General features: G+C 35.2%; 2 long non-coding RNA genes across 5 annotated transcripts in view; one reads left to right on the top strand and one right to left on the bottom strand.

Moving 5' to 3' along the window:
* LOC126767064 (uncharacterized) overlaps positions 1–13,816 on the top strand; it is a 448,370-nt gene that overhangs the window by 266,584 nt on the left and 167,970 nt on the right. The gene's annotated exons all lie outside the window — the stretch shown is intronic.
* The window catches only part of LOC126767017 (uncharacterized), a 145,187-nt gene that overhangs the window by 74,408 nt on the left and 56,963 nt on the right, over positions 1–13,816 (bottom strand). For 2 of the 4 annotated variants that reach the window (XR_007668986.1, XR_007668983.1), the window contains exon 3: positions 7,858–8,048. The exons of the other annotated variants lie outside the window; for them this stretch is intronic. This is a non-coding gene — a long non-coding RNA (uncharacterized LOC126767017). The remainder of the gene's footprint in view (positions 1–7,857; positions 8,049–13,816) is intronic. 4 annotated transcript variants of the gene reach the window in all.

Below are 13,816 nucleotides of genomic sequence, written 5' to 3'. Positions count from 1 at the left end.
CTTAATATTTTAGATGAGACGCATCAATACTAGACTCGTACCATAAGACCTGAATCTCTTGCAAAAATAACTTCGATTAGACGTCGCAAAATAGATGCTCGACAGCGTACCTGAGGACCTTGCAATCATCCGTCGCCAAGAAATCGAGTCCGGGTCCGGGTCGGATTTTGTAGGACCAAAGACTGTCAACTGGGCACCATTCTTGGAATTTACTTCAGGAATGCTTTCTGCCGCTACAACAACCCTTTATTCTTCAAACGCATCATTACTGGTGATGAAACGTATTTGTGAATGTGACGTTCAACAATCTAGCTAATGGCGCTCCAAAAATATGCTGAAACCGAAGAAACTCAAATCCTTCTTTGATCAATTTACCTAACTATCAAATCATAGAGATCATATAAACTTAACCAGGCACTTAAAGAGACGATCGGTACCCGTTCACCGTCCACCAATAAAACTGCTGGAATTTTTAGGCGCGTCACATTTTCATACTATATTTAGATGTAGACAGTCTGCGGTACTAGTCTACGATTGACCTTAAAGGTTTGATGTTGATCTTATAAATTAATTCGAAAAATTTTACAATCCAAAATTACTGGCAATTTGTCATTGATCTAAAACTCCAAATTAGATAAGGGGTGAAGTATATAACAGCTCAATTGAAAAGTCCCGGGCCTACCATTGTAATACATGTTCTTTTTTTGCAAAATTCGTTTTTTTTTTTTAATTCAACATAGTTTCCTTCGAGGGTGACACACTGATTATGGCGACCCTCCAACATATTTGTAGCACTAATGGTCCTTGGGTTCAAAGTATACCTCAGTTTCAGCGTTCACCACCACATTCGACAAAAATTTCCTTCCAGCAAGCATTCTTTTGAGATCTGAGAACAAGAAATAGTCGCTGGTCAGATCCAGAGAATGCGATGAATGCGGAAGCAATTCGAAGCCCAATTCATGAATTTTTGCAACAGTTTTTACTGACTTGTGATACCGTCCATTGGCTTGGTGAAAAAGCACTTTCTTCTTCTTCAAAAGCGGCCGTTTTTCAACGAATTCGTCTTTCGAACGGTCCAATAATACTATGTACTATAATATTGTCTGTTGATGGTCTTTCCTTTTTCAAGGTACTTAATAAATATTATCATATGCAGACGTTATAACTTTGCCAGCCGACCATTGCGTCTTTCCACGCTTCATCGTGTGCAGTCTACTCGAATAACTGTCGATGGGACTTCAAAGTGAAATGACGGAGCTATTTTTCAATCACTGTCACATATCGATGAAAAAACTAGGGTTTATTACAATTTAACACCTCCAAACAGCGCCTCCCAATCATCAACTCTTCGTTGCTTTTTGTCAAAAGTGGGCTCGCGGGGCACCCACTTTGCACACTTTGTGATGTACATGTTCAGTTGATATCTTTAGAGCGACTGCTATCTGAAACAACTTCACTTTGCCGTCATCCAAAATTGAACTTTTTTTTCTGAACTTTTCAGAACTTTTCGTCGATTCGGCTTTTGAAGGGCTTTGAGTTCCGACGTTTTCGTGCCAAATTTTGTTCAGCAATGAGGCCGATTTCTGGCTGAATGGGTATTTAAACAAGCAAAACCGTTTGGAATGAAAAGTAACTTGAGATTTGAGAGCTGTCATTTCAACCCGAGAAAAACGATTTGGTGTGGCTTGTGCGCCGATGGAATTATCGACCCATATTTCTTCAAAAATGATGAGAACGTATGGCGCCATGATAACCGATTATTTGATACCTTAAATTGAAGCTCGTAATATCGGCGACACTCGGTTTCAACAAGACAGCGCCAGTTCCCACACATCACATTAATCAAAGGATTTATTGATAAAACATTACGGTGAGCAGATAATTTCACGTTTTAAGCCGGTCGATTGGCGCAAAGATCGTGTGATATCAGACTAGTTAGACTTTTTCCTGTGGGGATGTGCAAAGTCCAAAGTCTATGCGGACAATTCCGCTACGATTCAGGCCTTGGAGCCAAACATCACGCGAAATGCTCGAATGAGTCATCGAAAATTTGACTCAACGGATAGACCGTAATCTTTAAAAAAATAAATGCCAGAGAGTGTTCTTTCGAATGACAATAAACATTCCTCATTAAATTTGAAGTTTCTGCGTTTTTTCTTTAAAAAAAAGTAGGAAAGTTCAAATGGCTCACCCTTTAGTGAATCATGCTTTACCGAAATCCATCGAAAGTTAATTAATAATAAAGATATGGTGGTGAAGATGTGAACACTAAGAAAATCTCAATCGACTTTTTTAGAAACAACTATCACTGGCGTAGGTTATCTTAAGCTAAAAGACGGATCGGACAAAGAAAAAAAGAAGGTTTTGCAAAAAAAGTAAATTTTTGAACAACAAGCGCTAAGGCTTAAATTTAAATTGATTTCTCAGCCAGCTTTTTCTTTGGTCTTTGCGAAGTGTTTGATATTAACAACTTTAGCCAATTGAAAAAATCCGTGATAAACGCCAGAAAATTAACCCAGGAATTACGAAATTAACACTGAAATTACTCAGTGTGAAAACAGCTGGTACAACAAACAATACAATAACAACAGATTCAAACACAAAAACTATTGCAAACTTCAATTTCTTATGCCACTATAAACAATGGCCATTTAACTCATAAATAATTGCAAATAATAACCAAAGCGAATGATTGTGCTCAACATTTCATTTCAACGGAATTTGCATATAAAAATTGGACATTAAAATAACTAAATTGCAAGCACAGCGAGACAACATTCATTCGACTTATCGCAATCACTACACAGCCACATACACACACACACACACACACACACGTACAAACGAACAGCTACAAGTTGAAGCCAGCTTCCAGGCTGCAGCCTCCAAGCAAGCGCCTGTGGCTTTCATATGCTCATATTTCTTGCTGAGTTTCGCAATTACTTTTGCACCGCTATCTGGTTAGACGCTGCTCGCTCACATTGCCATGCTTATCAAGTGAAAGATCTGTCATATACGCTGACAGTGGAGGCAAAGCAAACAAGAAATCGCGCAGCAGTAACACGAAGACAGACAGACAGACGGCGAAACAAATGAAAATTGCAAATATAAGTACTTACAACTGGTGCATATCAATGTTTAATCTGCAGAATGTTGTCCATTTCTAGCAAACAAGAGCACATGCACACACACTCATTTGCATGTGTATTTATGGTATGTAGTTAAATATTTCGTATGCCGCGCATATAACTGTAAGCGTTTATATTTGTGTATTTGCGAATATGTTTTGAGTTAGTTGCATGCAACTAGAGCGGTTGTTGCATAGTAATGAAAATATGTACTCAGACATTCTTCTTTGGCTGCCCAACTCGCCACTGTTTTGCTGTACGCGTTAGTTAGTGACGTTTAAAGCTATCAGCACATGGAATATCGCGACTCTTGTGCTTTTACTGTGACCCCGAATTTTCGGTATTAAATTTTCGGGATCCCGAAATTTCGGGATTTTCGCTAAATTCATTTTGTTGTTTTATTTCAATTTCTTTATTCATTATTTCCAATAATTATTTCTCTCGAATAATGGATTTTTTTCTTTAGTTGAATTGTTATTATTTCGGGATCCTGAGCAATTATCGAATTTGAAAATTGGCTGTTATGTTGAAAATTGGCTGTTATGTTAGCACAATTAAGACTTTATATGCAATATGCATTTAAAGTTTTACTTTTTCTGCGTCCTCATACATATGTAAACTTCGATATTTCATGCGTAACTAGAGATTTCGAGTTTACTTTCATTTCCAATCTGAGTACGTATATTTTTTATACTTTATCATAGTCTAAGCAAGTATTCAACACTATGTAATAATTCAATCCGGAAAATTTTCGGGATCCCGAATCTGAAATTTTTCAATCCCGAAATGCCGAAACCTCAACAACGATTTGTATGAGTTTCTATCTATCCAAAACTACAATTTCCGACACTGAAATTTCGAAACGTGACTATGAATATCGGGTTTACTAACATACACCTCGGCATGAGACCATAAATGCTTTTATGAAAAAACCCGAAACTAACATTTTATAATCCCGAAATACTATAACGAGCTGAATACATATTTTTTGCATAAAAAACCTAAAACTTTTTTTCAATCGCGGAAAATCCCGAAGCGCTAAAAACGGTATTATGAGTTTCTATATATCCATAACTACAATCCCCGATCTCGAAACACTAATAACGGTAGTTTTCGGTAACGGATATGTAAATATTCGATGGATCGGCAGTATATAAAACGAAGTCTGGAATTATTTCGGGATCTTAAACTATCATTTATCGATACCAAAATCATAAAAAAATAAAAATCGATCGATCCCGAAATCTCGAAGCACTAGAAATCGTTACTATGAATGTCGACTTTTCAACAATTTTTTGCTCGTATTATTTTTTTGCGATCTCGAAACTAAAAATGTTTGATACCGAAGTCCCGAACCACCGAAAACGGTGCGAGAATATCTAACTAGATGCCTATTAACCTTAGCAATTAACCGCCAACATTTTTGGCAAACATATTGAACGCTCTGTCAGCTGTCGCATTCAGTTGTAGCGCTTTAATTGAATTTATAAAATAAATGGTGAACAGCGGCGAGCCGAAGAACGAGCGAAATTGGTAGATGGCGACGACGAGTGTCGTTCGTTGGTATGCAAAGCGCGCAGGAAACAAGAGCAACAATAAAAGAAGTACCGAAATTTCATTGGTAAAATCAACGGCAGGCGAATATATTTGCACTGCGTCATGTTGCAAGGCAGCCGATAACACGCCGCGACGGTTGTAGTGCGTGCACGGCAGCGTTAAGCGATGACAACGACACAGCGACCATGGCAGTGCCGCTGGTGTGGATATTCGGCGATTGGGCAGCGCCTATTGGACAGCGGCGGCGCGACAACGAGAGCGCCTTGGTTCAAACTGAAAGTGGAACCAGCTGGCGCAGGCGTAAACGATGTTGTCGCCGCCAAAGTGCTACTACATATTAGTTTGCATCATTTGAGAAATAAGAAGAAGAGTGTACAAAGAAAACGAACAGCTAACCGGTGTTGGTAGGCGGAAAGGCCAGGCGATGTCAGCGGCACTTTCTTAATTGCATATGCAAATGTGGCTGCTGCTGCCGCGTGTGCTCGGGTTCGGACCAGCCTTTGGTCAGGGCATCCAATGACATTGGCGCGCGGTTGCTAATAAATACGGCCACATGTGTTTGTGTGTGCGATGTGATACGTGCGCTTGCGCGTGGCGTGGAATTTCGTGAAATCGCGCGTCCAGTGCACGACGCGTGAAATTTGTCTTTTAATTGCCGACAATTGATCACAAGGGGTAGGAGGCCAAAAAAGTTGCCCGAAATACTCAATTAATTGTTTGGTGAAATGAAATTGTGCTTTTGTGCAAACAAAATTGTACAAATTTTCGAACTTCATGAAATACATTGAACCTACTGCAGTTCGTGCTTGCCTTGACCAATATTCAATTGCGATATTCTGGAACTACTTTAAAGATTTTAGCTTGATATTGGCTTACAAATAGCAATTCTCATATATTTCAAGTCTAATCGGAAATACAGTAGTCATAAATACTAAAGCTTGCGATCATGCTTGGCAGCCGCACTATCGGTACCTCCTCCAGTGTATCATCCTATGGCACTGTAGTTTTGCCAATGCGGGACAAGTGCACAAGAGATGCTCCATTGTTTCCTTGGTGCCCTGCTCTAGATATTTCCTGCAGTCTTCTCGATCTATCAGCCCATCTTAAATCTTGTATTGATATGTTCTCAAGAATTGGGACTGTCTTACACCACAACCTGGCGTAGTTTGAGAAAGAATTAGGACTTGCATTGGTATAAAACTGTTCTCCCTCAAGAACTGAAGCCATTGAACCACCATAAACGTCTTGAATTTGCTGATTTTTCTTGGAACAACTCGAAAATGATAACGATTTTTTAAGAAAGTTTAACGGAGAGCGGTTTAGATCAATGATAACCAACTTTCTGTGGCCGCAATTGAAAAAAGTTAATATTTATTATATTTGGTTCCAACCAGACGAGATTACATGCAACCACCGAACTATTGCGAGAAAAATTTTAAGATTCGTTTATTTCAAGAAATTGTGACATTGAATGGCTTCCAAGAAGTTGTGATTTAACACCATTTGACTACTTCTTGTGGTGTAATTTGAAGTCATTGGTCTTTAGCAATAAACCAGACTCTCTTCGAGCTTTAGAAATCAATATCGAACGTGCTATTCATGACATGCGACTTGATTTAGGGAAAAAGTGTTCGAAAATTGAGTTCATCGAATTCGTTGTTGCTAAAGAAGTCGTGGAGGCCATTTGAGTAATGTTATATTCAAGACTTAATTGTATCGATTGTACTTCACATTAGATAGAAAGATTTGGATTTTCTCAACAATTAAGGTGCTTTTTTTAAACAAATCCTATGACTTTTAATGGAAAACCCTGTGTAACGAATGTACATTTAATATTGGGTAGTCGAAAAAGTCTTTTCGTATTTTATTTTTAGATCTTTTATATATCTTCAGTGCTGCTACCAATCACATTGTGTCATACCATACAGTATAGTGTTGGAACGGTGAGATATTAAGCTTCATTTAACCAAAAAAAATAATTAATTCGGGGAAGTTGAAAAAAAGTTACAGCTGTTCAAAAATTAGTGAAAATAAGATGAAGAAATTCGCTATATTTTGAAATTTTTGTATAACAAAAGGAAGACGCCACGCAAGCCACCAATGAAAGTTTTGAAGTTTACGGAGGCGATGCTGTATCCGTTCTTGTAGCACAACAATGGTTCGCTCGCTTTCGTTCTGGAAATTTGGATGTGAAAAATGCACCTCGCTCTGGTGGACCTATCGTTGAAAAAGTCGATGAAGTTATGGAAAAGATTGACCAGGACCGTCACATAAGCAGCCATGACATCGCTAAGGAACTTAACATTCATCATCAAACGGTTTTGAACCATTTAAAAAGGCTGGCTACAAAAAGAAGCTCGATGTTTGGGTTCCACATGAATTGTCTGTGAAAAATTTATTGAACCGAATTAACACCTGCGATTCTTTGCTGAAACGAAATGAAATCGTACCATTTCTAAAGCGAATGGTACGAGTAAAAGAAGACGAAAAGTAGAAGAAATACGACAATAATGTGCGAAAACGAGCATGTCCAAGCGTGGTGAAGCTCAACAAATGGTCGCAAAGCCAGGATTGACGCCTCGAAAGGTTATGCTGAGTATTTGGTGGAATTCTAAAGGAATCATCCACTATGAGCTGCTTCAGCCTGGTCGAGCGATTGATTCTACACTTTACTGTCAACAACTGATGATATTGACGCAAGCAATCGAAAAAAATGGCCAGAACTGATCAACAGAAAAGGCTTCGACTTCATTCAGGACAACGCTAGACCACACACATCTCTGATGACTCGGCAAAAACTGGGAAAGCTTCGCTGAGACGTTTTGATGCATCCACCATATAGATCTGACCTTGCACCATCTGACTCTTATTTATTTCGGTCAATGCAGAACTCCCTTAATGGAGTAAAGTTGGCTTCAAGAGAAGCCTGTGAAAATTACTTATCGCAATTTTTCGCCGAGAAACCAAAAAATTTTTACACTGATGGAATAATGTTTCTAGGGGAAAAATGGCAAATAGTGGTCGGCCAAAATGGTACATATTTGGTTCATTAAAGTTCATTATACATATAAAAATCTTCACCTAAAATCTCACCCTATAAACAGACTTGTCAGAAAATTAAAATAGTAAAAGTATAAGAATGCAATATAATTAAAAAGAAATAGACACTTACATTTATATTTATTTGCGGCTTTTTCCGAACATTATTGCTTTTCTATGACCCTTGTAATTGGAATTTGTTTATGCCGCACGAAGTGCATTAACCCATGCAACAACTTAGTGTTGTAATCCAATTATAGAGAGAGACAGATGTGCTGCCACCGTTTGATATGCCGCGCACGCGCACGAGTGTATTTAAAAAAGCTTAAATGAAAAGAAAATGAAAACAAAGTAACCACAAGCAAAAATTACAAAAACTGTTCTACCAAAACCACACGCTATGTGTGTCTGTGTGTATGCATGTGCTTCAAAGCATGCATGGGAGTAATTTATGTGCGACTCGTCGCGGGTTTGGCGCATGCGTGCAACATTTACTTAATGCTGTACACAATTTGTTTTACCAGGCATTTTGTGGTTTGTTGTTGTTATTGTAGCTGCAGTTGACAATGATAGCATTACATTTTTCTGGTATTATTCTATTTGCTTTGCCTTACTGGTGTAAACACGCTTTGATTTGGTTCACTTTGCTACAGTTTAAATCGCTTGCTATGTTTTCGTCATTTTTCGGGTGAAAGTCAAAAGTAAATTAAGGCGCAGAAAGAAAAAAATACGAAAAAATTATAAAAAAAAAAAATACAAAACAAAAAATAAAAAATAAAAAACAATAAAAAAAAATTAAAAAATATAAAAAAATTAGAAAAATAATTTAAAAAGAAATTAGAAAAAAAATATAAAAAATTATAAAAAAAGAATATTAAAAAGATTAAAAAAAGTATGAAAAAAAATATTTAAAAAAATCTAAGAAAAATAATTTTTTTTTTTTAATTAAAAAAAAATAAAAAAATTAAACAAATTAAAAAAAATTACAAAAAGAAATAAAAAAATTAGAAAAAGAAATAAAAAAGATTATGAAAAACAATTAAAAAAAATATTTAAAAATTTTAAAAAATTAAAAAAAATATAAAAAAATTAAAAATTTATAAAAAATGTTACAAATGCGCGCATGAGCGTCATGTCAGTGTTGATATCTACGCTCATATGTGTTTATATGTATGTATACGCTTGTTTCTATGTTTATATAAAAAGAACACGTCAAGCATTACAACAACCATTTTACAACAACAATACTGTATGTTAGCCACAATACCGATTTGTACCAAGTTTCATCAACTCTTAACCACTTTGGTATATATAACCCTATATCTGAGAGAAGTATAATTAAAAATTTATAAACAATATTTATACATTTGCATGTGGTATGTTAACACTTGCGTTCAGAGAATTATATTTGCGCTTCATTACGAATTTCTACAACAAACTTTTACTGCATCGCATTTTTATAAATTTCATTTTAACTTTTACTGCATCGTTTTTATAGAATGTCATTTTAATTTCGCTTTTTAAACGTTAACGGCATTCTTAACATTTTATGTCGGCATTTCAGGTGACATTTTCCACCAGTTATGGGTGATTCGCGTTTATTGTTGTTGTTTAAGTGCTTCAATGATTCTGCCGCGATTCGATTTGGTAGCTTTGCACACACATACATACACACATATGTATTGCTAAATGTTCGGCACAACTCATAAATTGGTCATGTTGAAAAAAAAACCACAAATAAGCAGTCGAGATTTTCCCGTCCTTCGCTAAAGTCAGCAGACAATCAAAGTCTGCATATTCAAGCATAAAAATTTGATTGACGCCTTCGAAGAAAGCGAAGATATTTCGATTTCGTAGATTTTGCCGCGATTTTACCGCTATTTTGTAGCATTTTAGGCAATAACAGCATTTGTGGCATGCAACAAGTTGTAGCAAGTTGGTGTTCATGCAATTATTGCAACAATTAGCATATCACAAACATACACAAACACACACATGAGCATATAAAAACGGTTTAATGTCATTACAGCGGCGCTGTGGAGCACTGAAATGCCAGCAAATGTTAAGAAAAGCGAAAAATCTATGAATATAGGACAATCAATGAAAGGAGAATTTCCATGTGTGCCACAGTTAGTTTTTAGTACGGTCAAGGCCTTTAAGGGGAAATGTCACATACACTAGCATTAAATGGATGCATAAATAATCAACATATGCATGTGTGCTTACATACCTAGGAATTAGAAAAATAGTTACAGTGATATTCAGACTGCTCCCAATGCAGTGTACCTATCTCATGACCTCTGAGTTCAATGCAAATAATGAAGCACTGTTTAATGCAAATATTTTGAGTTTATGTTTTAAGCATTGGGAGATTTTTTAGAGGTAAATGATTTCCTAAAGGGATAGCTGTCAAACTGACTGACAAATTTCATATGAAACTAACTGTCAAATTAGCTATAAAATTTAGCTGTGAAATTGACAGTCAATTTTTATGCCAAACTAGCTGTCATATTTCATGACACACAAGTTGTCAAACTTCAAACTGTCAAATTAGCTGTCAAATTGACCGTCAATTTTCATGCCAAACTAGCTGTCATATTTCATGCCAACCTGCCTTTCAAATATCATTTCAAAATAACTGTCAATTAGCTATAAAATTTAGCTGTCAAATTGACTGTCAATTTTCATGCCAAACTATCTGTTATATTTCATGCCAAACGAGTTGTCAAATTTCACTTCAAACTTTCAAATTAGCTGTAAAATTTAGCTGTCAAATTGACTGTCAATTTTCATGTCAAACTAGCTAAATAAGCTGTAAAATTTATTGTCAATTTCAATGCCCAACTAGATTGTAAATTTTCATGCCAAGCTAGTTGTCAAATTTCATTTCAATCTAACTGTCAAATTCACCCTCACACAACTTGTCAACTCTCTATCAAACAAGCTTTCAACCTTAACTTAACTGTCAAAGTATTAAAAGCTACTAACTGTCATACGAACTGTCAAATATGTATGTATGTGTATATTTTATGTTAACTCATCTTCAGCGATGAACAAAAATAAGCATATTTGAAATGCGAACAGGTTTTCTGAGTTTTATTTAAAATGAAACTTCACGGCCTCTTAAAAAACACCCTATGTATGTATAAAGAGTTCATCACAATATTTTTATTGAAGCTACTAACTCTAGTAATAAACTTATAGCGTTGGCTTCGCTTACACATTTTTCTGCTGCACATTCTTGTCGTTGTACAATTAATGCCCTCGAGAAAGTCCATTAAATATAAATAAAAATACTTTAAATTCCAAACTGTAAGTCAAAGTGGAAATATTTGTTTAACGTTGAAAGATTACAAATTCACTTAACCCATTTTGTGAATGATATGAAAATAGTAGCGCGATTTCACTTAACCCATTGATGAACTGAAGCAGATCAAAGTTAATATCGAAGTTGAATGCTGTTGACTCTGTGGCTAATTTCCAATATTCTTTATATTGTAATTTCTTGCAGATTTAATAAATTGCCATTTATCGACTGCTCAAACTACTAAAATATTCAGTTTAGTGCTTTTTATTTAAGGGTTATACTTGCAAGTCAAAAAAACCAGCATTGAGGTGAATATTTTTTAGAAGAGGCATTTTGATTGAAATTTGAAGCTCTCAATTGGTTACAGCCCCTTAAGTTAGTACTTTGTCACAGATAAAATTTTAATTCGTTTTCTTCAAAAGAGAATTTGATGTGGCGCTGAACCCTACTACTCGTTGAATGAAGTATATTCAACTGCTAGATTGTTCCCAGTTAAAGTGTTAAACAACGGCAACATTCCCTAGACAAAATGACAGAATTGGTATGGCAGAATACTTTTAGTTGGAATTGATGACATTTGCTTGTTATGGGTCATGCATATAGATATTTTATTTTTGTGTAAATACTTTATTAAATGAGTTGGAAAAGAAAATATCATGAATTTCTCACAAAAAAATAAATTTTCGGTCCGAAATCTATGTATTATGCAAATGCTTTTCATACTTTTCCAATATGTTGCTACAGAACTACCACTGAAATTAAGGGATAATCCTTAACTTATAATGGTACACTCGTGGCCACGCAAACCTTACCACTATACTTTCTCAATTTTTTTTTTTTTGACTTTTTTGAGCGTTCGGGTTTTTTTTCAATTTTGTTTTTTTATGTTTTTGGTAAACATAAGTAGACTTAATTATATTATCTAATTATAATTATAGTTTTTAATTTAATTTAAAACACAAATCAGCTTTTCTGAGTTTAAGCAAAAACGGCCAATTTTATTGTTTTTAAAATAATAGCGAGCCTAAAGTTCGTGTTTCAATAAAAAAATTAAAAAACATTAATTTCGTTTATAGTATAAATGAAATTAAATTAAAAAAAATAAAAAATATCATTTTTTAAACGCATCTCTTAAATTTCAGCACGTTTTGTAAAGCTCCTTAACTTTCAAATGATTTAAGCGGTTATATCCACTTGCGATTTTCAAAAAATCGATTTTCTTTTTGTTTGAATGTACATATATTTAATAATATTCTCTGAAAATTTCAAATCGATCCGAAAATTAGTTTCAGAGAATGAGCGTTTTAGGCGGAGCACGAAGTAGCCGTTCCCGAAACTTTAAAAATTATCTCAAAACAGTGTTTTGAGTCGGTGAGCAAAATTTCTCGAAACCGCTAAACCGATCGGTTTGTCACACGACTTACTCAGATATATTTTTCAGGTAATGATCGAAGGAATAAGGTTTTGGACAATAATTTCGATTTTTTAAGCCACTTTGAAGTGTAAAATTTTCATGAAAAACTGAATTTTTTTTTTTTTTGAACAGCCGCCATTTTGTCAAAAATCAAAATTTTGACTAGACCTTCGATCATTACCTGTATTTATTTATCACAAAACTAAATATTTTTGGTTTTTGGTTTTCAGATAATTTGGACCAGAGATATCTTGCTCACCGCCAAGCACTTTTTGGATTTGTCTCTCCGCAATCATCTACAGGAGCTAGGGGATCTCAATACTTTTTTTAATACATAGACCGCTGATTGTTAAAGTTTAAAATGCCTCTTTGGAAAAAATTCACAAAAAACGCGTATTTTCTACCTCGCAAGTAGATATAACCCCTTAATCTATAGCTGATTTTGTTTTGTTTTTAATTGTTAATATTTTTGATAAATAATAAATCATTAACTTATTTTTAAATAAAGATGTCTATACCGCAAAAAGTACCGCTGTAAAGTATAATAAGCACATAAGGACTTTCGACCTTCCGGGTGACTTGACATTACCACATAATTAGTGATGGTATGTGAGGTATCTTAATCAAACACAGAAAGCATTTCATAAGTCTGTGGCATGTTAATTGTATTGGCAAAAATAGATAAAAATCTTGCCAATCCTACCCAAAACTCCCACATACAACTTATGATGATATTCGTTTTACTAACAAACCTTATGTCAAATATGGCGATCAGTGTATGAGCAATATCCATGTATGTATATAAAATTGCTTGAATTCCGATCCTGTGGTTGAAGTTGTGCACCTTAATATATTTCCCTGGCTTTGGTTCTTGCAAGTTGCAAGAGTATAAAATGTTCGTTTGCAGCCAAACTTAGCCCTTCCGTTCAATATTTTGTTGGAAACACGTAGCATAAAAATGTCCATTGGCTATTTTAGCACCAATTTCTTAGAAAAGAATACTGAAATATTTCATTTTATTGTAAATGTGATAAAGATATTCTCTCATTGATGATACTTTTTGTATTTGTCAATTACACATTTCTTTATTTTTCAGACGGGTGGTCGAAGCATCGCATTGAAGGTCAATTGCTGGTTTATCAATGTTACACGGAAAAAAATTAGCGTTACGATCTTCAAGAATGAAATACCCGACTTAACAGAAAAATTGATTAAGTATTCTCAGACATAAACCAAACCAAAGTTTCGTCCCTTCGTTCTAAAAATCATTTTTCTCAGTGTTCGCCATCTGGGAAGAATCGAAATAACACAGCACCGGCAAAAAATGCTCCCTTCCTGACAGCTTCCAATCGCCAGCAATCAATTGTCTTT

This window comes from Bactrocera neohumeralis, chromosome 2 (genome assembly GCF_024586455.1).
Source record: "Bactrocera neohumeralis isolate Rockhampton chromosome 2, APGP_CSIRO_Bneo_wtdbg2-racon-allhic-juicebox.fasta_v2, whole genome shotgun sequence".
NCBI classification, from domain to species: Eukaryota; Metazoa; Arthropoda; class Insecta; order Diptera; family Tephritidae; genus Bactrocera; species Bactrocera neohumeralis.
Note: the sequence above shows the minus strand (reverse complement) of the source record. Positions and strands in the feature narration are given on the sequence as shown.